General features: G+C 43.0%; 1 long non-coding RNA gene across 6 annotated transcripts in view; it reads left to right on the top strand.

Moving 5' to 3' along the window:
* LOC120383867 overlaps nucleotides 1-24348 on the top strand; it is a 605485-nt gene that overhangs the window by 322349 nt on the left and 258788 nt on the right. For 3 of the 6 annotated variants that reach the window (XR_005588607.1, XR_005588572.1, XR_005588565.1), the window contains one exon: nucleotides 20570-20644. This is a non-coding gene — a long non-coding RNA (uncharacterized LOC120383867). Of the gene's footprint in view, nucleotides 1-7279; nucleotides 7370-7718; nucleotides 8046-9337; nucleotides 9460-20569; nucleotides 20645-24348 lie in introns of those variants that run through there. The other 3 variants (XR_005588566.1, XR_005588560.1, XR_005588568.1) reach the window with 3 other exon arrangements.

Below are 24348 nucleotides of genomic sequence, written 5' to 3'. Positions count from 1 at the left end.
ACCCCGGAGGCATGGGTTACAAACACAAGATGCAACAAGCAGGAATTCAGTACTATATAAAGGAAGTCCAGGGAGGAAGCCCTCCTTATAACCTACTCTGCCTACAAATAACTGAGATCATTTATTCATGTAAACATCCTGACTTTACTGTCTCCATTCGCCCCACCTCACCCCCTTTCTTTCAGTGTATCCATCTGTTTCATAGTCTCGTAATCCTACACTTTGAGCCCTATGGGGCACTTCTGCAATATCCATACACAAGAAGCAATAAAATGTGCCTTACCTAGATTAGCTGTTTACATAGCTTTCTAGTTCGGAATCATTTAAGTGTGTGTGTGTGTGTATATATATATATAATCAACAATAAATAATGCTAAGCTCCATTGGTGAAAGAACTCTTGTGATTGTTAATTTTTCCCCACTTATCTTTCCTCTGCATAAGAGATAAGAATAGGTTTGTGTTGCAAATTCCAGGCAGTCAGTCTCTCCTCAATGACAGTTTTGCTGCAATTCTTCTAATTTCAAGCTCCTTCTTGAAAAGGTAATAGTGAAACAGCATAGAGCCTGATTTTGCAGCCATTGGCAGCTAAAACAGTCAATTTATTTCCACAGATTTAACTTGCAGTTTGAAAAAAGGCTGCTTGCCCACGTCGAATGAGTTGTGCATGCACCAAACCACACATTTTAAAATAAGCCTAAAATGTAACATTGGACATGTCCTTACTTCAGTTCACCCCACTTTTATGCTCCATGGACAAAATCTTCTTTTCGCCAAGTGTTTTATCAAAAGTGTTTCTACCACATTTTACAGAAATAGATAAATACACACAGGCGATGCACCAGCTGTATGCTTTTCAGGACCCCTAAAATGGAATTTAAAAGTCCTGTGTGCATGTGTAACAATTGCCATCATTGGTTATTAGCAAGATTTGAACTGGAACCTTCAGCACTGAACTGCTGGCCTCTGTCCTTAAAGGACTAACTACACCAGCATGTTCAACAGATAGTGTAACCCGCTGACTGATGTGTCACCCCACTTAATTCACTATATTTTTGTTTGAACTTGTTATGTTACCAGTATTAACATACACAAACTTTTCGTACAAGTATTAACAAATCTTATTCATAACCAGTATTTGTTATCTTTAAAAGACCCATTTGGGTTTGGCCAACTTTCTCTCATGGTCTGTATCTTTCTTTTGTTCAATTTCCAAAAAAGGAAACCAGATGTTATAAAATCAACTAGATCCTGATATAAGGCTGCCAGCCACTTTTTCCATTAGAAGGATTTCCCATATTTTGGTTCACCAGGTTACTAATGTTGGGGTTCTCTCTTTTTGCTATCACACATCTGGGTGCTAATAGCAATTGTGTTGTCATTGGGTTCTTCTGGGAGTTGATAACTTCGTTTAGACAATAACCGAATATGGGTTCTGTGGATAGCCTAATTTTAGTTGAAATTTGGCACTCAAATACCCTCAGGATTAGGGCTATATAGGAACCTGTATAGGAGAGGGGTTTTAGCTGTAATCTTGGCTTTGCTTACACATTGCTCTTGCTGCTGTTTACATGGTCCTTTTTCACCTTCATTGTTGGAATTCAGTTGAAGGATCTTGGAGGGGGAAAGTGAAAGATGGTTTGGCCCTTTCTAGGATATCCAGGGAGCCCCATTCCTAATACACTCAGACCACTGCTATTTGCAGTGACAGAAAAGAGCTTTTACAGAGCTCTGGCGTGGTGCTCACTCTTATCCTCGCTGACATTATACTGTTGGCAGATGCACTGCATGAGGCTACAGAGCCAGCAAAATCCAAACCCTTTGCCCCCTGGAAATGTGAACCACCGTGATGAAACATACACTACTTGAGATATTTTATACATCCTTAAAGCTCTAAGCTCTCAAGTCCCCTGCTGCTGTTCTTATTGAAGTTCTGATTTCACTGTTCTCTGGAAAATTAAGGATGGGGCGTCCTCTGGCAGCCTTTTCCTTTTCAAATAGACGTGCCGCATCATTTGCATTTAAAGGGGAAGCAAGAGGGTAGGACTCAAGAAAGGAGATCTATTTTAGGATTGCTCCAAGCTCAGTGTGTTCTGATCACTTCTTCCGAACAGCCATATTTAGGGTTGCCATGAAATCTGGTCTTTTGTGTGCTTTTACCCTATACCATACAGATTTCATTGGGGAGGCCAATATTTCTCAAATTGGGGGTCCTGACCCAAAAGGGAGTTGCAGGGGGAATGCAACGTTATTTTAAGGGGGTTGCAGTATTGCCACCCTCATTTCTATGCGGCCTTCAAAGCTGGGAGGCCGGAAAGTGGAGGCTGTTGGCCAGACACCCAGCTCTGAAGGCAGCGTCCAGCTAACAGCAGCGCAGAAGTAAGCATGGCAATACCATTCCATGACACCCTGACTTCTGCACTGCTGCCTTCAGAGCTGGGTGGTTAGAGAGTGGGGGCTGCTGACTGAGGGCCCAACTCTGCAGGCAGCAGTACATAAGTAAGGGTGGCAATACCATTCCAGGCCCTCCTTACTTCTGCATTGCTGCTAGTGGCAGCTTCTGCCTTCAGAGCTGGCCTCCTGGCCAGCATCAGCCGCTCTCAGCAGCAACTCAAAAGTAAGGGTAGCAGTACTGCGAGCCCCCCTACAATAATCTTGCAACACTCTCCCCCTCCCCCCACAAATCCTTTTTGGGTCAGGATCCCTACAATTACAATACCATGGAATTTCAGATTTAAATGGGTGAAATAATGAAATTTATTATTTTTTAAATCCTCTGACTGTGAAATTGACCAAAATGGACCGTGAATTTGTCAGGGCTCTAGATATATAGCATGGCAAATACTTCCAGAGTCAAAAAAAACAAAAAAGAAAAGTTATGGACTCAGGGTGAAATGGGGTGAAAGGCAATGTTCCAAACTGGAGGGCTTGGAGCAGGAACTCTCTAGGTATAATAAGAGAATTTAGATAAGCAGAATGTAATTTCTTGAACTGGAATATGGGCTGAAGAGCAGGGTCAGCATCCTGATGCTTGCAAAGAATGCCAGGCACTCTTCAATAACCGCAAGGAGGCAAGTGGTCTGTGGGATAGACTACTCAGAAGACCTGGGTTCTATTCTTGGCTCTGCCACTGACCTGATGTGTGACCCTGGCAAGACACGTCGTCGGTCTCTGCCTCTATTTCCCCCTCGCTCTTCATCTTGTCTATTTGGATTATAATATCTTTGGGGCAGGGATTGTATCTCGCTGTTTGTATGTACAGCACATAGGACAATGGGCCCTTGCTCTCAGTTATAGTCTCTAGGCATTACTGAAATACAAATTAAATACAGTTATTTGGAAGAAAATGTGTTGTTGTTTTTTCTTTTGGAAAAAAAATTGACTTTCCCTCAAAAAACTGGAAACCCCAAAACTGATCATTTTTGACTGGAAACTGCAGACAACCAAAATAAACCTATTCTGTTTTCATGTTACCATTTTCACTGTTTGGTGTTCTAGGACAAGATATTGGAAATTTTCAAGGGAAGCGGACACTTTGTGTGAAAATTTTAATTTAGTGTCAGGGCTGGGATGTAGGCAGCCAAGCCTAGTGGCTGGCCTAGGGCGAGGGCCAAGGTTCAGAAACACGAGGTTAGGAACCAAGATTCAGATACCAGAAAGCGGTCAGGTAACCAAGAGATTGGGATCAGGCCAGAAAGCAGGTAGTGCCGGGTGAGCAGTCCAAAGCAGGAAGAAGCCCAGTTGGAGAGCTTCCTGTTCCGCCTTCCACTTTAAGTAGGAGGAACAGACCAGTCAGGAGCTCCAGTGTTCCACCAGTCAGGGCCCTGGGGTGAAGACTGCTGTCTGACAGACCTTCAGGAAGTCCTGGTTCTAGCTGATGCCAGTAAGCCAATTGATGGAGGGTTGGAGTGTGGTGTGGTGTAGTGATCCCCTACAGACCTGGGTTTAAGACGTGGGTCCTGACAATTCATTGAAAACCCAATTTTCTGTTGAAAAATAGTTTTGCTGGAAATTTTTCAACCAGCCCTACATTTAAATAGCAGTAATACCAATGAAGGCTTAAACCTTGCAGTGCATTACTCACCCAAAAAGCAGCAAAGAGCTAAACCTTTTCTGAAGCTAAAAAACACTCCTTTAGTATGCACTTTCTGATCCCAGGTGGGGCCAGAAGTGGATATCCCAGAATATTGTGAGAGAATATATTAACTCTATATTTCTAATCCAGCTCTAATTACAAAGTACAGTACTAGCAATCTTGGGAGAGTCCTAGGCCAGTCTCCACAGGCCTATGGCTTTGATAATTCAGATAAACAGCTGAATATCTGGTGGCTTAGCCAAATATCCAGAACTTCACAGGTTTAAGTATCACTAAATCACTAAATATGTTCATATTAATAAGAGTATTGCTCCATTCTGCAGGGACTCCAACTTGGCCTGTTAGAATTGTATTTAACTAGGCTCAAACAATTCACTTTATCTCCAAATGGCAAAGCTTGTACAATGCCATTTTTTTTATCATGTAATGCTTCTTCATAAATTTCTTACTTATTTTTTTCCGCTGAAACTCTTGTTGAAAATTAAACTATTAAATGTCGTGTAAACATTACTGAATTAGGATGTTAACATTTTAAAATTGCCTCATTTCTCTTTAATGTGTTTTTGCTGTTTTCCTTGCCTAATTATCCTTCTTTTCAATATTTATGTTAACGTGACCTTTCTCTGATTGAATGGCTTTAAATGCTTCTCAAGTACTTACAGCATCATGATTTTAAAATTAAATTATGTCGTTGTGGAAAGGATTGCAATGACATCCAAAAAGCAGCAAGAGGAGGGAAGGAGGCCTGTATCTTGGCCCACGCGAGTTAGGTGTCGATTCTGAAAGTATTAGAGATGTAAACTCTTTCAATCAAATGGAATGCACGTTAGATAACAGCAACGACTTTTGTTTTCTGTTCCTGGTTAGAAAGATTTTCAAGTGAATTTCAGGTCTAGTCACCTGAAGTTGCCAAATTCACAAGCCCTGAAAGCTTAACCTTACTGTGTACTGCTTTGATTTATTGCTCCCACTAAAAACAGTGGAGCTACACCAGGGATGAACTTGGCGTGGTAGGGCTGCTCACATTAATATAGGCAGCAGGGGTATATCCAGGCTTTCCAATTCAGTTCTATTTTAGAGTTGAGTTCTGCTCTTTAAAACCCTGTGTAGTCAAAGAGTACAAAGTCTATAATAGTAAAAGCTGACAGCAGAGTTTGCCCTTAAATACTGGGGTTTGATTTACTTCGTTTTTTGTTTTTTTGGGTTTTTTTTCGCACGGCCTTCAGAATAGATGTTCTGGCACGGAGGCAACCACTCACTTAGTTTGAGAGCATGACAACCTCCAATCCTCTGTGTCACGCACACAGTTTCTAAAACACTTTCATCACCTGCACTTGGAGGGAGAGAGTCTAAGTCGCCAGAGGAGTGGAAATGAGAGAGGACCATTTTGGAAGATGGAACAGGACTAATGGAAGAGATCTCAGGTCATCTAGTCTAACCCCCTGCTCAAAGCAGGACCAACCCCAACTGAATTATCCCATACAAAACCCTGGCTGGGATGATTTAGTTGGGGTTGGTCCTGCTTTGAGCAGGAGGTTGGACTAGATGACCTCCTGAGGTCACTTCCAACCTTAATCTTCTATGATTCTATGAACAGAGAAAGAGGGAGGAAAAGAAAAGTAAAACCAGAGGGGGAAGAAATCTTCAGGAAAGATTTTTTTTTTTAAAGAAGGATGAAAAATCAAAGAAAGGTCAGAACTGAGGGAAAACCCTGAATGCTGAATAACTGATGTAGAAGGAAGAGTGGGAAAACAGGAAGAAAAAAGGGAAAGATGAGTGAGGGAAACAAAGGGAGGGGACTGTCCATTTTAGATAGCAACCTCCTTTTATTCAACATTTTAAATCTTTGATTTATTATCTTTTGATATGCACGAGTACACAAAGACAAAGCACCTCAGAGTACTCGGTCTCTTTGGCATGAATTACCAAACCAGCTGAAACTAGCAGCTAGCTCAACCAGCGGCCTCCAGCAGAACTCAACCCACAACAGGACTCCAGCAACCTAAAGCCCCTCCCCACCCCATAACAAACCCTAGTCCCTTTCAAGCTCCTCTATCCTCACAGCTTGAATAAGTGAGTGCACCTTGCAGTGTGACCTGTTGGTCAATAGTCATGAGCTATTTTGGGCCAGTGGTGAAAGCAGGTGATTCAACTGCTTTGAGCAGCAGCAACTGAACATAAGAATGGCCGTACTGGGTCAGACCAAAGGTCCATCTAGCCCAGTATCCTGTCTACCGACAGTGGCCAATGCCAGGTGCCCCAGAGGGAGTGAACCTAACAGGCAATGATCAAGTGATCACTCTCCTGCCATCCATCTCCATCCTCTGACGAACAGAGGCTAGGGACACCATTCCTTACCCAACCTGGCTAATAGCCATTTATGGACTTAACCACCATGAATTTATCCAGTTCTCTTTTAAATGCTGTTATAGTCCTAGCCTTCACAACCTCCTCAGGTAAGGAGTTCCACAAGTTGACTGTGTGCTGCGTGAAGAACTTCCTTTTATTTATTTTAAACCTGCTGCCTATTAATTTCATTTGGTGACCCCTAGTTCTTGTATTATGGGAATAAGTAAATAACTTTACTTTATCCACTTTTTCCACATCACTCATGATTTTATATACCTCTATCCCCCCTTAGTCTCCTCTTTTCCAAGCTGAAGAGTTCTAGCCTCTTTAATCTTTCCTCATATGGGACCCTCTCCAAACCCCTAATCATTTTACTTGCCCTTTTCTGAACCTTTTCTAGTGCCAGTATATATTTTTTGAGGTGAGGAGACCACATCTGTACACAGTATTCGAGATGTGGGCGTACCATGGTATATAAGGGCAATAATATATTCTCAGTCTTATTCTCTATCCCCTTTTTAATGATTCCTAACATCCTGTTTGTTTTTTGACCGCCTCTGCACACTGCGTGGACATCTTCAGAGAACTGTCCACGATGACGCCAAGATCTTTTTCCTGACTCGTTGTAGCTAAATTAGCCCCCATCATACTGTATGTATAGTTGGGGTTATTTTTTTCCAATGTGTATTACTTTACATTTATCCACATTAAATTTCATTTGCCATTTTGTTGCCCAATCACTTAGTTTTGCCCAATCACAGTCTGCTTTGGTCTTAACTATCTTGAGCAGTTTAGTATCATCTGCAAACTTTGCCACCTCACAATTGAAAATATGCATCACTTTGGTGAAGAGGGGTGATACCCACTTCCTGACATGTATCCCCGGATTGTGATTCAGCCTCGTTTTCTTCTTGAAAAGTTGGCAGGTATGACAGAGAATGCATTACTAGCCTCCAAGCAGAATCAGGAAGAGGCATCTCATTGAGATGAGATTCTGCAGATAAACTATATGAATTACTAGATAGTCTAGAATTCCAGGATGAGAAATGATAACATTTAGCAAGTTTGCTCTGCCCAACAGGTTTCTGGTTGCTGCAGATCAATTCCACTAATGCAAGTCCTGTCCTCCCACCCTCCTCCCACACGACTGTAGCCAGATAAACAGTAAACACACTGTTGCCATAGAGCACACACTACTGGTCCATAAGACACATGGAGTTCTAATTGGTGCACTGGAAGCTTGCAGGATAGAGACTAAAATTAAACAAGACAGAGACTGCTGAGAGCTTTGGGAACAAAGCCCCCCAAAAAAGCATTTTGCAGGTCGGGTGGCAGGGAGGAAGAAAGAGAGAGAATACAATCATCTTTTTATGGGAAAAGATGTCAAACTGTCATGTTAGTCTCCGCTGAGACTCCAAGTGCTAACGGTTGCCAGGGTAACTGTTGTGCCAAGCCTCAACACTTATGTATTTTTCCATTGATAATTGCTAATGTGAACAAGTGCTGGCTTGCACTTTACACCTGCCTGGCTTGTAAGTCTACCTTAATTGGATGTGCCAAGTTTGAGGAAAAAGTAATCTGCCCTTTCAAGACAAGTGACAGGTAGATGAAGTGTTGTTTAGGCCTTTATTGTAACAATTTTGCTGACAAAATTACTGTGAACTGTCTTCCCTCAGTGCACATATACTGCCTTTGTTTACTGAATGCAAAGTTAAAGTTGCTGGCTTTATTAAAGTAAATCTGCCTAAGTTTTAAAAAGCAGTTTGGTGCTGTATGCTGAAACGTCACTTTGACCTCAAGGTTCAATGTAATCCTTTTGGTGGCTCAGTGCATTTTATTTAATATGTTATATGAAAACTCTTTCAAAATGGTTCTCCCTTATTCCCCTTGACCAACGTTTTAACATGAGGGTTTTTTTTCATGATTTGAAATTGGTTAATGAAATGCTGGCACTCTCAAGGAAAAATCCTGTAGAATTCAATAGGGATGAAACCCATAGAATTCTGTAGAAATTGCTCTACAGATCTCTGGCCTAAGAATTTCAGAAGTAACAGGTGAATCTGCATCCCTTAGATTTTGGGTGCCCAATTCAAGACACCATAAAGCAGTGGTGCCCAAACTTTTCCTGTCACGCCCTCCTCCTTACCAGAAGTGGAATCTGCCCACGCATGCCCCCCATTACTGCACAGTTGGCTCAGCAAAGGAGTTTCGGCTGAAGGCAGAGCTGGGGACTGAACTGAGGATGGGGGAGGAGCTAGGGTTAGAGGTGAAGCTGACCTAGGGGCGGAGAGGGAATGAGGGCATAGCTGGGCTGGGGTCAAGTTGCATCCGGGGCAAAGCTCTGGGGCCAGGGCGGAGCTGAGGGCAGAGTGGGGCAGGGTGGCGCTCCTTCCCCATCCCTCGTGGGGGCTTGCCTGGGCCCCGCTGCACAGCCCCAGAATGTTCCTCTGTGCCCTCCTAGGGGGGATGCCCTACAGTTTGGGAACCATTGCCTTAAAGAGTGACTTTGAGCTTAGCACTTTCTAACATCAGGCCTCTGTAAGGTATCACAAACTGAGCATCAAGAAACTCAGACATGCAAAATCATTAGTGACTTTTGCCCAATAGGGTCTCATTCTCTAGTCAGTTATTTCCATAGGTGTGCTGTACCATCATATAACATCCCATAATGGAGATAAAATTCTCTCCTTGATTCTACAGCATCACCCCTCATTCCCAAAAAACTATAGGAAAATTAGTATGTTATATATGATTTTTTTCCATAAGGGGATTACAGAGCTTGTTATGTTCAGCTCTTGTTTGGATTTCAGAACTATGTCAAGTCTGGCCAGCTTTCCTTCTGAGTGCATGCACTCTCTGTAATTCAGCATTTCTTTGATGTTGGTTTTGCCCAGTGCCTTGAACTGAAGTAAAGCTTCATGAAACCAATATGCAAGAGAGAATGAATATCTGAATAAATACACAGCACTTAATAGTAGCAGCTTGCATCCAAAGAGCTCAAAACACTTCATAAAGGGTAAGTAGTTTTATTCCATTTTATAGATGAGGAAACTGAGGCACAGAGAGTCCATGGCAGAGTAAGAAGTAGGACACAGGCCTCCTGCCTTGCTGTCAAGTGCTCTAACCACTGGACAAAACTGCCTGTCTTGTTCAGCTGTCTCCATGGTCATATAGGCTAGATGGTGAAATGCTCATTCACACTGAGTAGCAACTTGCTCCTCAAGTATATCTGTTTATTTAAGTGCAACTAACTGAGGACTAAAAAGACTGTTGGGTGTGAGTAAAGATGGTACAAGCTGGCCTGTAATAACATGCCAAAATGTTGTGCTGGATAATCATATTAAAACTATAATTATTTAAATTCTGAAGACCACCAGCCAGCACACTGTCGGTAATCATTTCCTCTCCAAGAACACTGTGGCTCCATGGAACTTTTATTGTCAAGTTAGCTGAATTAATTATATGACCGAACAAGGGCTGCTGAGCCTGCCCAGGGAGGCAGGGTTTTTACTGCACCTCATTCAGGATATGTTTATTCCCCATTTTCAAGGGATGTCTCTCTCCTCTAAGAATTCTTACTTGGCATAGATTCTCTGGGCTACGTTCCACCCTCACACGCTTGCATGGTTGCAGAGATGTAACTGAGGGACAGGATTTGGGATTGGATGGATGTCACTGAAGGCAGAATGTGGCTCCTAGAATGTATAAGCAGCAACCTGTCATGAAGCATCAGTTGGCTGAGCATTTATTAATGGCCACGACATATAAGAGAGCGAGATTTCACACTGTCAGTCACTAACTGTGATGGAGGTTGAGGCATATATAAGAAGCTTACAATGGTAGGAAAGGATTGTGTTTTTTCCTTCCCCATTCCTCCCCAACATCAACAGACAGCAATTTTATTCACTTCGTGGTTGAAAATTTGACCTAGATTTTCAACTCTGCCATTGAATTGTTTACAAAAGCATCTATAGAGGGAGTTTACTCAGTAATGTTACTAAAATGGAGCAGCATGGATACATATAGTAGAGAACTGCAGTGCAATATCAAAGATATTTTAATCACTGCATCTGACTATAATGAGGAGTAAACCATTAAGGAAAAGGTTTGGACAGTGTCTTAAATATGCTAGAATAATGAGTAATTCACAATCAGATAGGAAGCTGCTGTCGCTTATACGATCTGTAGATCAGCAGACCGGGAAAGCAGCACCCACTTGAATATCTGACGTACCAAGAGGACGCTCCTGTGGGGAGACACCAGTGCCATTCAGAAGGGCACATCAAACATTTCCACAGAGAAAGCTGCAGAGCACAGGAACTTACTTCTTACAAGCTGCAAGGTTTTTCTGAGCTGCTGTTATGCTACATGTTCCTCTCTGCAAGGCAAGAATTTCAGCCTCAGTGAAGAGGCAGAAAGTAGACCATGTAAGATGCGGATGCAAGAGCAACTCTGGGCTCAGATGCACAGATTCTGATTCAGACATACACAGCCAAGTTCCCTTTGTGGGCCTTCCAGCGGGGTGCATGTGTAGCCTGAGCTCTAGATTATGTATTAATTATATTGATTACCTAAGAATTTCCAGTTATTACTTTGAGGGTTGACAGGTTCTTGCCCCAAGATCAGGCCCAGTATTATAATTACTATATAACTGGGAACCCCGATGTGCATGGTTGCAACACTCACATTATAGGAACGCTTCTCTATTTCCAAATAGTTTATGAATACATTTAGCAAAGTCACAAACACTCTCAGTCAAGTATATAGAGACTACAGAATGGACATCTGCACAGCCATATACTCACACCATCTCTTGCTGGATGACTTGAAATGTTAGCCATTATCTTCCTCATCACCATTCCCTTTCTCTTCATCACCAGTGGCCATCATGCTGGCCCCTTCCAATGGCTACATCTCTCTCTCCTACTGCCCAGAGTTTGGGATGCAACTTTAATAATATGTTATGCTGACACCACTATAACTAATGCATAGTGGTTTCCTCCCTTTTCCTTATTTATAGTTCCTTACCCTTCTTCTTTAGCTTAGTATATAGATACGTGTAACTACCATTTCAGCTCATGATCATATCTGTCATCCCTTGCTTAAGTGGATTTTACTTCCATGTTCCTTGCGGTAGCAGTTACTGGAATATTCTATCTCCTACTATTGAGCAAGCTTTCCTTAGTTCCTAAAATCTAAAGGTAACCATTGATCTCTGCTAAGGTTACAGCCTACTGAACCACACTTATGCTAGCCTATGCTTCAGCTAATATCTTGCAGGATATAGTATACTGTAGGTTTCTTATGTTACAGCTGAATATAATGAAAGCAGCTGAATCTAATGATGGCAAAGCAGTGACTATAATAAAGGCAAGCCTATGGGCTACATGTGGTTCTCCCAATACAGCTGAGGTTAATGCTGCAAGGACTTGCAATGCTACTCTGAGCAATTTGCCACACATTTTACTTCACCTTTTCATAGAAGCCTCACTCCCAGATCTGCTCTAGATATCTCAGGTACTTATCTGCCCCTCAACTTCCCATAGTATTTGAGCACTTGACAATCATAAAGGTATTTATCCTCACAGCTCCCCTGGCAGCTAGGGCAGTGTTAGCATCTCCATTTGCAGATGGGCAACTGGGGGACAGAGAAATAAAGTGCCTTGTTCAAGGGGTAACAGGAAGCATGGCAGAGCAGGGAATCAAACCCAGATATCTCAGAAACAAGGCTAACACTCTAACCCAGGGGTCCCCAAACATTTTCAGTTACGCCCACCCCTTACCTGCACCCGACCCAGGAGTTGCGGTTGGGGGTTGGGGCTGGCAGCGGGACCAGAGCCACGGTTGGGAGCTGGAACAGAGCTGCCTGTGGCTAGGAGCGGAACTGCAGACGGGGCTAGGAGCCGGGGGTTGCAGTTGGGAGCAGGACCTGTGGCCGCAGCTAGGAGTGGGTCTAGGAGTGGAGGCAGGGCTGGGACCAGGGGCGGGGCCCGAAGTGGAGCTGGGGGCAGGTGCTCCCTCTCTAACCCCTGTGGGGGCTGGCCTGTCCCCTCCCCAAATCTTCCTCCACACCCCCCTAGGGGGGCACATCTCTCAGTTTGGGGACTACTCCTTTAACCACTGGGCAATCATTCTGTGTAAAACTGTTCCTTTCTGCACACTAGGTAACCTCGGTAAGAAAGGGAGTTACCACCAAAGGGTGTCGTAAGAGAAAGTGTAGAGATGAAATGGTAATTAACCACTCTTTTTATATCTTATGTGACTTTTGCATATATTCAAATTCAACACTTGAATGGTGGCCTTTTTTCTTCCAATTATCGTGCATATGAGGACTGATTAGATTCACATTTTACCGGTATACAATATATATATATATAGTGTGTTACAATAACTTTTTGTATTATAACTAACAATTGGTCTTTTAATTTTGGTCAAATGTACGAATGCCATTTACTGGGAGGAAACACTTGCATTTCAGGATGGACTTTTTAGATGCAAGGTTCTGGATCAGTAAAAGGCAAGAAGTATATTCCTTTCCAAAGCAGTTAGCAAAAGTTCCAGCCAAAGCTGATTGGTGGATTTATTTTTTCTGACTGATCTAATAAAAATATCTTCCCTCATTTTTTCTCCCCTTTTTTCTTGCTCCAACCCAGGTCAGGAAGCGCTTTTCCTCTAAATTAAGGGACAGCATTTCTTACACTTGAAAATGCCCATTTTATTATTTTTAGATTTTAGAGATTTTCGCTTGTTAACGTTTATTAATCTGGTGCACAGCACTGAAGTAGCTGTAGTGTCAGAAGCAGCCAGGGTCAAATATTGAAGACGAGTTTAAAAGAGTGAGCTGTGCTGTCAAAGAATCTTAGATACTAGGAAAAATGGGATGATAGAAATTAAAGATGGAAAAGACCTTGACCTTGTGAGTCATATAGGGCAGTGGTTCTCAACCAGGGGTATGCATACCCCAGGGGTACACAGTGGTCTTCCAGGGGGTACATCAGCTCATCTAGATATTTGTCTAGTGTAGCAAGGCACCTTGTCGGTCTCACCAGCCTCCGCTGCTTTTAGCGTTGGTGAGACAGGTTTGGGTAAAACAGTCCCCCTTGGTTGCACAGGGAAAGTCCATTCCTTCTCTCTACCAGTCTTTTGGGCTAGTTTTTCTCCCTTATGGAAGTGAATGCAGCCTCTCCTCTGGTGTGGCTTGCTGTCTCGCTGCTCCTAACCTACTGGCAGCATGACTCCTTCTCTCTCTCTCCCTCTTCTCCCAACAGGGGAGGGTTTGAAAAGGTCTCAGGCAGCCCTTAGTTGGAATCAGCTGATCCTAACTGACCTCAGGTAACTCCCTGTCAGCTGATCCTAATTGATTCTCTGGTAACCCTTTCTCAGTCAATAGGGAGGAGGGCCTTTTAACCTTTTGGGACTGTTTTCTACCCCTTTCCCCCCTTTCAGCTGTTTGTCCTGAGGCCTGGTCTACACCGGGGGCGGGATTGACCTAAGATACGCAACTTCAGCTACGAGAATAGCGTAGCTGAAGTCGACATATCTTAGGTCGACTTACCTCACGTCCTCACTGTGCGGGGTCGACTGCTGCTGCTCCCCCATCGACTTCGCTTCCGCCTCTCGCCACAGTGGATACAGGAGTCGATGGCAGAGCGACTTGGGATCGATCACTACCCACCGATCCAGTGGGTAGTGTAGATGTACCCTGACTTTATCACACCAGTTATACAACAGGCAACATAAAAAGCACTAGCAAAGTCAGCAGAAACTAAAATTTCATATGGACAATGACTTGTTTATACTGCTCTATATAATATACACTGAAATGTAAGTATAATATTTATATATCAATTGATTTATTCTATAATTATATGGTAAAAATGAGAAAATAAGCTATTTGTCAGTAACTGTGCTATGACACTTTTGTATTTTTAGGTCTGATTTTTGTAAACAAGTAGTGTTTAAGTGAGGTAATACTTGGGTAAACACAGGATCAAATCAGAGTCCTGAAAGGGGTACAATAGTCTGGAAAGGTTGAGAGCCACTGAGCTCGGACTTGATTCTCTCACTCACTCTTGTTTAAGTCAGCAGTAATTTCACTGCGGTCACTGGTGAAGTGAGAAGAGAATCAGGTATTCCCTACAATGCATTTACTTGTGCTTTGACTTATCCAAAGTTCAGTTGATATAGAATAGCCATTATGTTACATTGGCAATTTTTCCTGCTCTTCCCCCACTAGCAGTGGCTAGCCGGGGACAGGGGCAGCAGTCACATAGGAGGTGGTAGAAGGAAGCACTGCTATAATGTGTGTTTGCACAGGATAGCATTAGTAATTCTTGATCATCTGTGCTTCAAGGACTTAAGCCTGGTCTACACTAGGCGTTTAAACCGGTTTTAGGAGCATAAAACCGATTTAACGCCACAACCGTCCACACTAGGAGGCACCATATATCGATTTTAATGGCTCTTTAAACCGGTTTCTGTACTCCTCCCTAACGAGAGGAGTAACGCTAGTATCGGTATTAACATATCGGATTAGGGTTAGTGTGGACGCTGATCGACGGTATTGGCCTCCGGGAGCTATCCCACAGTGCACCACTGACCGCTCTGGACAGCAATCTGAACTCGGATGCAGTGGCCAGGTAGACAGGAAAAGCCCCGCGAACTTTTGAATATTTCCTATTTGCCCAGCATGGAGCTCCGATCAGCACGGGTGGCGATGCAGTTAAAAATCAAAATAAAAAAAGAGCTCCCGCATGGACCATGCGGATGTGATCACTGTAAGGGCAGGCAAATCTGTTCTATCAGCGCTCCGTTACAGAAGACGAAATTCAAAATCATTTTTAAAAAATCTCCAGACAGACGCCATAGCAGGGGCTCAGCGCACTGCTGCGTGACAAACGTAACGGAAAGCCCAAGAATCAAATGGACGCTCATGGACTGGAGGACTCAAGCTATCCCACAGTTCCTGCAGTCTCCGAAAAGTATTTGCATTCTTGGCTGAGCTCCAAATGCTTCTAGGGTCAAACACAGTGTCCGCGGTGGGTCAGGGCATAGCTCGGCAATTTACGCACCCCACCCACCCCAGAAGTGAAAGGGAAAACAATCCTCTCTTGACTCTTTAACATGTCACCCTATCTTTACTGAATGCTGCAGATAGACCCGATGCTGCAGCACTGAACCCCAACATCCTTGCTTCGCCCCGCCATGGGTGGCTGATGGTGCAATACGACTGGTACCCGTCCTCATCATCAGCCTATTGGCAAAAGGGGCAGTGCAAAAGGACTGGTAACCATGATGACCAGCATCTGTTAGGTCAATCAAGGGCGCCTGGTCCTAATTTTTCATGGTAGATGGTGCAATATGGCTGATAACCATCATCGTCATAGAAACAGGGGGCTGAGCTCCATCAGCCCCCACCCTTCATGTGTAAAGAAAAGATTCAAGTGCCCCTGAACTAGCAGAGGGATGCTGGGCTCCTCTCCTACACACTCCTTACTGTCCTGTCTGGACTATCATAGCAGCTGGAGGCTGCCTTCCACTCATATCTCACTAACAAATCACTGTGTCTTATTCCTGCATTCTTTATTACTTCATCACACAAGTGGGGGGACAATGCTACGGTAGCCCAGGAAGGCTGAGGGAAGAACGGAATCAACAGGTGGGGTTGTTGCAGGAGCACCCCCTGTGAATAGAATACAGCTCATAATTTCTGCAGGATCTGACACAGAGCAGCTGTGCTCTTTGGTTCTATGATACAGTGGTTCTCTAGTACACTTGCCCATATTCTAGGCAGGACTAGGGGACTTGCCCATATTCTAGGGGACTTGCCCATATTCTAGGCAGGACTGATTCTATTTTTAGATACCAAAAAGGAGGGATTGACTCAGGGAGTCATTCCCAATTTTGGCTTTTGCGCCCCTGGCTAAGAGTAGCCGGGGCACTTATGACAGCAGCAAATCGAACAGTGCAAAAGGACTGGTAGCCACAATCATCTTATTACCAATTTATGGTATGGTAGATGGTGAATATGGCTGATAACCATCCCTGCTATCATGCAAAAGCAAAAGCATGCTGCTGTGTAGCGCTGCTGAATCGCCTCTGTGAGCAGCATCTAGTACACATACGGTGACAGTCACAAAAGGCTAAACAGGCTCCATGATTGCCATGCTATGGCATCTTCCAGGGCAATCCAGGGAAAAAAGGCATGAAATGCTTGTCTGCCGTTGCTTTCCCAGCGGAAGGAGTGACTGACGACATTTACCCAGAACCACCCGCGACAATGAATTTCTCAACCCGGAAATTCAAAGGGGCGGGGGAGGGGAGGCGGGGGAGGCTGCGGGAACTATGGGATAGCTACGGAGTAGCTACCCACAGTGCAATGCTCCAGAAATCGACGCTAGCCTCGGACCGTGGACGCACACCACCGATTTAATGTGTTTAGTGTGGCCGCGCACACTCGATTTTATAAAATCTGTTTTACAAAACCGGTTTATGCAAATTCGGAATAGTCCCGTAGTGTAGACGTACCCTTAATTCACCCAGAGAAGGAGGGTGTGTGAACGTCTCTCTCTTTTATTTTGAATCAATTCAGCTAGATCTAATTTTCATGCTATTAATATGAGGGAAAATGCCATCACTAACCATGGTAAAGGTTCTTGCATGTGATTTAAATATCAAGAATTCTTTTTAAAACCCCTGATTATGTAACTATTTTTGAATGCAATAAACAGACACTGATTTAAAAAAAAAAAAGAATTCCAGTTTTTCTGGTTGATGGAAGCAGCATTTATTCTAGTTACTTTTGCTCTTCCCAGTTGTCCTGATAATTATGGGAGCTTCCATTGACCTCCAGTGGAAGGCAGAAGCAGCACGTATGCCTGTCCCCTTAAGTGTGAAGGACAAACTGCAAAACTTCAGTGACAAACACTGCCATTGTAAATTGCAGTTGCTGATTCTTTCAGGCAGTTTGTCATTTTTTTCATTGTCAGGGCTGGATTACAATAGCTCACTGTATCATGCATAAGAGTTGGAAAACAGGAACAGAGCAAGTACTATCCGCCTAGTCTCACAAGTCCCCTATGTTAATGTTTTTCTTCTCTGTGAGCAGCGCTGTTACAAGATATTGATGACTCCCTTTAAACTAGTGATGGACTGAATGCATGGTGGTTGGTTCGAGATTAGGATTGAGACTAGAATTCAAGGGTTGGTTTTGAGACCAAATCCTGGATAGGATTTGGGTTCAGATTCAGTGGCTCCAGAATCTCATGAGATTTTAGCCTCTAATGGCAGCAGCCTATTGAGATTAGCTGACCTTGCACACCTTCTGGAACTGAGCCTGGAAAATTAGGCCCCTTCATATTTGTGGTCTGACAGGTCACCAAATGTTAAGGAGTAGTTCATCTCTGGCAATTTGAATTAGAACATCAGATCCTCTCCTGTCCTGCAAAAGCTCCAAAAATTCCAAGGAGCCCTATCACATATTTAAATATTTATACTTAAAACAAATAAAAGGAAGTTCTTCTTCACGCAGCGCACAGTCAACTTGTGGAACTCCTTACCTGAGGAGGTTGTGAAGGCTAGGACTATAACAATGTTTAAAAGGGGACTGGATAAATTCATGGTGGCTAAGTCCATAAATGGCTATTAGCCAGGATGGGTAAGAATGGTGTCCCTAGCCTCTGTTCGTCAGAGGATGGAGATGGATGGCAGGAGAGAGATCATTTGATCATTGCCTGTTAGGTTCACTCCCTCAGGGGCACCTGGCATTGGCCACTGTTGGTAGACAGATACTGGGCTAGATGGACCTTTGGTCTGACCCGGTACGGCCTTTCTTATGTTCTTATGTTCTTATGTTACTGCACTTGTTACTGCCTGACTGTTCACACACAATACTTGTCTGTAGCCAAGTCAGATTTTTTTCATCTCTCCTTTCTGTTCTTCTACTCTGATTTAATTTTTATTTTTGTGTCATTCATCTTTACTACCTCATTCCAAGGACAGGCGGAATAATGGATTATTTGTTTTAAATGTAATTACCCTTACAGTTATGGGAAAGCTTTACTAAATGCAGGTGGGTCTTGCAAGTTGTCTTGCAGACAGATGGGTTTGGTCTTATCTTCTGCTCTTCTGGAAGAGTTTCACAGGTACAGTTAGCCACCCAAATTCCTCTGGACCTGAATATTCTTCTTCCTACCATCATTTACGCTAGTACAACATGAGTATGAAGCACTATCCACTCAGAGTGATAGCATTTTACATTCATTGTACTGGTATAAATGACTGACAAGAAGCAGGACAATGAAGAATCAGCCTCTCTCCCAGGTCAAGTGCCCTCTAGACTACTAAGTTAAATTATCCCTGATGATTGTGATGACATTGGGAGACTTAAGTCTTGAAAGAGCTTTGATTCAGAGTTTCCCTCCACATGCCCCCTCCCCTGTCTCCCCTTTTAAATATTTATCTGAGGAGGAGGAGGATTCAGTTCCTTGAGTGAGTGGAATTTTTGGATTGGTCTAAATCTGTTACATTGTAAATTGTACATTGGTGTGGGGCCACTCTAGCTATAGGCAAACTAGGCAGTTGTTGTCTCAGGGTGCACATTCTGCCTAGGGCTGTAGGGCGGCCAAGCCAAACCTGAATGGTTCTGCAACTGTGTGCCAGTGTAAGGCTGACAGAGCCCGGATGTCGTCAGGAGGGGTCGAACCAGGGGCCTCTGGAGCTTAAAGCATGAGCCTCTACTGCATGAGTTAAAAGCCAACTGGCTGTTAGCTAAGGCTGTAGAGTAGACTCATTTGATCTCTCTAAATGGTCTCAGTGCCAGTAGATGGGACACAACAGCACACCTAGAAGGTGTGTGGATTACAGCAGGTCACACCACTCGCTCAGATTTGGCCTGGCCGCCCCTCTGTCATAACCAACTGGTGGCTGGGCCAAACCTGAGTGGAGCTGCGACCACAGACGATTGGTAAAAATAAAGGCTGAGTCAAGCTGTCAGGTCCTGATCTCCAGCGGGGGGAGGGGAGGTCACTTTCTGTATCCAGTGTAGGGGAGAGGCTTGTGGTGGGGAGGGATGTTGGAGAGTGGGTTCACCCTGCAGCCACATCTCCTGCCCCGCAGCGTGGGGCCCAGCTCCCTGCCCCAACACTCGCAGATTTGTTCAATGAGGGAGGAGTTAGCCATCTGACTACTCCAACTAGACAAGATGGGGCAGGGGGAGAAATGTCACCAACCCCACATAACGTTCCAAACTGAAGCTGGGTGCTGATGCCAGGGCTAAAGGAGGTAGGGTGAGGAGGGGTGGGATGGCTGAGATTTGGGGTGGGGTTGAGCCCCCTCCAGCTCTAGCTATCTGCCACCTATGGCAGAGACCCTTTGTGCCAGCTCACAAAGCCAATTACTCAAATTTGGCCTGGCTTCTCACGCCATTCCCCCTTCATGACAGACTGACACCCAGGCCACGGCTGAGTAAGAGGTGCTGCGGCTTGGTGCTTGGCTCTCCCGCACTCTAGCATTACCACCAAACTATCTGAAGGCTTGCCGTGCTTCCCCTGGAAGTATGGCTCACCCACCACACCCCTGGTTGAGAACCACTGTTGTAGGAGAGGGGAGACACAGTGAAGTTTTGCCTAGAGCAGACTATCTTGAGAGACCTTTGCTATAGGGACTGTTTATTCAGTGCCTAGCACAGTGGGTCCTGGGCCACTATTGGGGCTCCTAGGCACTGTGATAATACAAATAATAATAATTAAAATAATGGTCATAATAATTTTGTGGGTGTTGGTATGTACGTATAAAAGCATCTGCCCAGTTTGTATAACTTCTTTTTAAAGGGGTTAAGAAATCCTTCTATATATCAAATAAAGAAAAATTACACAGACTAAAATAGAAAACAAGTACATTTCTGATGTCCTCTTAAAACAGTGCTAACAAAATAACTCCATGGTGCATGTGACGGTGGTCTATGCATAAGTAATACGATCTTAAAATGTTCCTATAATGGTGTGGGTGGTTCTGTTCTGTTTTTTTCTGAATTGGATGTGGACATTTGTCATGGATTTTAACTTTAATATGGTACAAAATGAACTGTATCTTTAAATTTTCATTTTTTTTTGTTTTTTCCTTCCTAGGATGGATACATTTCATCACACTGACATATGGTTTGCTCTGTGCTTCTTGGACACTGACGAAAACCTGTAATTAAGGTAAAGAAATGACTGACTCTTTAATGTTTGTATAATCTTGGGGTCTACAGCTTTTTGTGATGGAAGATATGATGCTTGCGGTTACCGCTTTTTGCTCATTCTCTTAGGCTATGTCATGCTTCATTTCGAAACCAGAGGCAATTGTTTGAATTCTGAATGCTGTAAAGATTCTGGTTACAGCATCTTATTTTGACATAATAGCCCCTGTGGCCTGTCTTGGCTTTGTTTGAGAAGTGGAGGCCTAGACCCTTAAAATTCTACCAGCCCTCTAGGAAGGGATTGTTTTTTGTGCAGCAGATGTGTGTTATTTCAATGAATTTATCCTGAAGGAATTTTAAGGCCTAGGATCCAAATTGAGATTTTGAACTCTCCACAATGGGTAAAAATTGGAAAAAGTCTACCTGACATAGTACTCTAATTCCCATTAAAAGTCATTGGGATTTAGGTAACTTGGGAGCCAAAGTCCCACTGATTTTTCAGTGGGATTTAAGATTGTAAATGACTAAGGAGCTTTTGAAAATTTTACTCATCCGAGTAATTTTTGGACATGTTTTGGGATTAATATATTTCTTAACCAAGGTGCATTTTCTGAAATGTATTGGAGTTGCATAGGTAATGCCTGTGGTTCAAAGTGAAAATATGCACTTGATTCAGCAGTGAGAGGGTCATAAGTGTAAAGATATAGGCTGGGGTTTTCAAAGGCTCTTATCTATAAGGAGTTAAGCACCTAAGTCCAGTGAAATTCAATGGGAGTTGAGTGCCTAATTCCCTTAAGCTCTTTTGAAAATCCCAACTATAAGCAACACTGAATAAAGTACGGTGCTTAAATTTAAGTTAAACATAGATTCAGGTCTAGTTCCTAGAACTAAACAAGCTGTTCTGCATTACATATTGAGTTTACCACCAGTATGTACTGCATGGGGCTGCTTTACCCTAAAAATCTAACCAGCCTGTGGCAGCTTGTGCTGAAGAAATCCTAATACACGGCTACACGTGAGTAAGATAATAACAGAGTAAGGGGCTGGGACAGAGTCTCCATAGAGATCTTCCAGTGATTAGCTTCTTGCTTCTCTCTTCCTTGGTAAATCCTTCAAGCACTGTCCTCATCAGATGTGTAATAGGATTGGAGTTCAGCATCTAACAAGGTGCCACCAGCTTCTAGTGCTATGTATGGTTTGTGATTCTGTTTATTTTACACAATCATGGAGATTAAGGGAGAGTCAGTGTAATATATTGGGTTAAGTATGATCTTTGTTGGCACACAGAGAAAATGAGCTGTATGGCTATTGCCAGCTGCGAGAGCTCTCCTATATCTCTGTTCTTATAGGCTTGCATTGTTGGAGCTGAAAGAGTAAGGGTTCTAACCCAGGCTTCCCAGGTGTTTGTGTCTATATGATTCATTTAGTAATTGAGTTGGTTGTCTGCAACATGTGGATTTGTTACAGGAGTGCTGCTATATATGGCATTCCTTCACTGGAATTCCCATCAGCAGGGGACCCGGGGAATCTGACATGTGACATGGTCCTCAGCTAGTGAACGGGCAATAGTACCTTATGCACTGTGCCATGTTGGTTTTATACTTCCCTCAGTTAAGGTATTCTTTCATGGAATATTGTATTCAATGCCTCAGACCCTATTGCCAGGAAACCCAAATGCTTCACTAGATTTCCTGATGTTCAGGTTAGGGATACCTGGTTCATCATTCACAAATTAGCCTTCCCAGCTCTGAGGTTGGGGCAAAGCAGTGGTGACCTTCCATGTCACAGAATCTTTTATCTCCTTCATCCTATTAATGGTTGCTGTCCTGCATGTGACCTTCAAAGTCTTACCTAGTACAGTCAAAAAAATTGTCATGGAGTGAGCTTTCTTCTACAAGTACATACAGAACAAAGAAAGTAATTCCTTTAAGCTTTGGGGTGCCTAACTTGCAGTTTCCTTACTCACAATTGTCAGGAATACTCTTTTGCTAACATGTTATGTTATTGCACTTGATTGCATTGGTCACATTTTATTACATCTTAACATATAACTTGAGTTGATTTGATGCAACTTGACAGATTGTATAAAAGATGTAACACAGCAGCCCATCTCTCTCTCTCTCAATAAAACTACACTTCTACAATTTCAAATGATGTTCCCATGTCAACGTATTAGTGAGCAGAAGGTTAGGTAGCATTGGCGTGAGAGAGAATTCATAAAACTGAAATGCTGATTCCACTTAGATGGTTTTCAGAAGTTGTTGGGCCTTATTTGGTAAATTTTACACTAGTGTACCATTGATTCAGTGGATTTATATCAGTAAAATCAAGTGCAGTATGAGACCCACTGGTTTTAAAGAATGACAGCATATTGCTCTTGGGTAGCAGTTTAATGTCCTCATACAGATGTTTTTAGTTTGGTTCTAGAATGTTTGAATGTCCACAATAGAAGATTTACACAACACTCTGTGCATATTTGATACAGGGTATCTGGGTATTGTTTAGTTATCAGAAGACATCCAGCCACATACAAATGAAGGTATTCATGATTTATTGAGTCTGTGTATTCGTTCCAGGCTTCTAGTAACCCTGAGACCTGGTAGCTAATGCAGTTTATGATGCACGGCTTTTTTTCTCCATTAAAGCTCAAAGAGGGGAAGGGGGAGGGGAAATCAGTGTACTCCAAATAATCACAAGATGAGGTAAACCAGCATTAACAATACAGATCTTTCACAACTCCCATTGATTTCAGTGGGTGTTGTATGCATGTGTGCAAGGGCTGACTTGTCACAAGATATAAATAAAAGTAGAATCACTCCCAGTGCATCTTATGCATAATAAAATAAGCTTGTCTTTATTGGAGAATATTTGCTAAAAGGCACAAGTGGATGTTTTGACCTGCATATACTCAGAGGGGTGAAAGGTGAGAGAGTGGAAAATCTATTAATTGGTTTTCCACTTAAACCAAAGAAAATGTTTTTTCCTAACCAAGGCAGAAGGAGACAAGCTTATACAGAAATTTTGATTCCTGAAAATTATACCAAACAGAGCTGTCGTCAGCTAGTGTGATCTGAGTAAGAGCTTAGGAAGCAAGTCCTTGTAAGCGAGACAGAGGTGTCCTCTCCCAGGAATTTGTTTTATGGAAACATCTGCCATTTGGTGCAATCTGATCCATTTTAAAAACAACAATTTTTGTGCTTCAAAAGTATCTTTATTAGTTCTCGTGGGTGGACTGATGTAGCCATATACAAAGAACTGGAATAAAACCTTTGCAGATTCATAGAATTTAAGGCCATTTGATCATATGATCTGACCTTCTGTATAACACAAGTCTTTAAATTTCACCTGGTTTACACCTGTATTGAGCCCTATAACTTGTGTGGCTAATGCATGTCTTCCAGAAAGTCATCCTGCCTTGAGCTGAAGACATTAAGCTGAAGAATCCACCACTTCTCTAGTAGTTTGTTCCAGTGATTCATCACCCTCACTGTTAAAAATGGGTGCCTATTTCTGATCTTAATTTATCTGGCTTCAACTTTCAGCTGTTGTTTCTTGTTATGCCTTTCTCTGCTAGATTAAAGAGCCCATTAATACCTGGTATTTTCTTCCCCGAAGTACTCATACACTATATGAAGTTGCCTCTTTATTTTTCTTTTGGATAAACTAGACAGACTGATCTCTCTTAAATATTTCTTCTACCCTTCCCTGGCTGGGAAATGTCCCAAC

Source organism: Mauremys reevesii, linkage group 1 (assembly GCF_016161935.1).
Source record: "Mauremys reevesii isolate NIE-2019 linkage group 1, ASM1616193v1, whole genome shotgun sequence".
Classification (NCBI taxonomy): Eukaryota; Metazoa; Chordata; order Testudines; family Geoemydidae; genus Mauremys; species Mauremys reevesii.
Note: the sequence above shows the minus strand (reverse complement) of the source record. Positions and strands in the feature narration are given on the sequence as shown.